The sequence below is a fragment of the Micropterus salmoides genome, unplaced genomic scaffold (genome assembly GCF_014851395.1).
Source record: "Micropterus salmoides isolate LMB-PRFRI ecotype aquatic unplaced genomic scaffold, ASM1485139v1 Ms_hic_scaffold_20, whole genome shotgun sequence".
Lineage (NCBI taxonomy): Eukaryota > Metazoa > Chordata > Actinopteri > Centrarchiformes > Centrarchidae > Micropterus > Micropterus salmoides.
The window spans coordinates 25939896-25940485 of record NW_024041151.1 but is presented as its reverse complement, the minus strand read 5'-3'; the positions used below and the strand labels follow the sequence as shown (position 1 = coordinate 25940485).

Below are 590 nucleotides of genomic sequence, written 5' to 3'. Positions count from 1 at the left end.
TGCATTTCCACCTAAAGCGACTTAAAGTGACTCATTAGGTGTAGTCCATGTCCAGTAAATCCAGGGATGTTGTTGTTTTGTTGACCCGTCATGAATCCCATTAATGTTTATTGTATTGGAGTGGAGGCAGAAATCTCAGAGAAAGTCTCAAAACCATGACAAAGAAAACCAAAACTGCCTGTATGGCTATAAATACCACTACAGGAAAGTGAGCCCTTTGAGTGGTTGCATGGTGTTATGGTTAGCACTCTGGACTTTGAATCCAGTGCTCTGAGTTCAAATCTCAGTGGAACCTGAGGTGAAGCAAGAATATGACCTATGAACTGCTGGATACCGGAGGGTCGCTGTTTTGAGTCCAGCACAGCCCACTGCCAAAGGTGCACCTGAGAAAGGCCCTGAACCCCTAACTGCTATAACAGCCTTCACTCTTCCAGAAAGACTTCCCACCAGATTTTGGAAACATTAAAGCATTAGTGAGGTCAAACACTGATTTCGGGTGGTAAGGCCAGGCTCGCAGTCATCATTCCAGTTCATTCCAAATGTGTTGGAATGCGGTTGGGGTTGGGGTCAGGATCAGGGCTCTCTTTCTT

General features: G+C 45.6%; 1 non-coding gene across 1 annotated transcript; it reads left to right on the top strand.

Moving 5' to 3' along the window:
- The first annotated feature begins 223 nt into the window (after positions 1-223).
- On the top strand, positions 224-295 carry trnaq-uug. The gene has a single exon. It is a non-coding gene; the product is annotated as a tRNA-Gln (tRNA).
- The last annotated feature ends 295 nt before the right edge of the window (positions 296-590 follow it).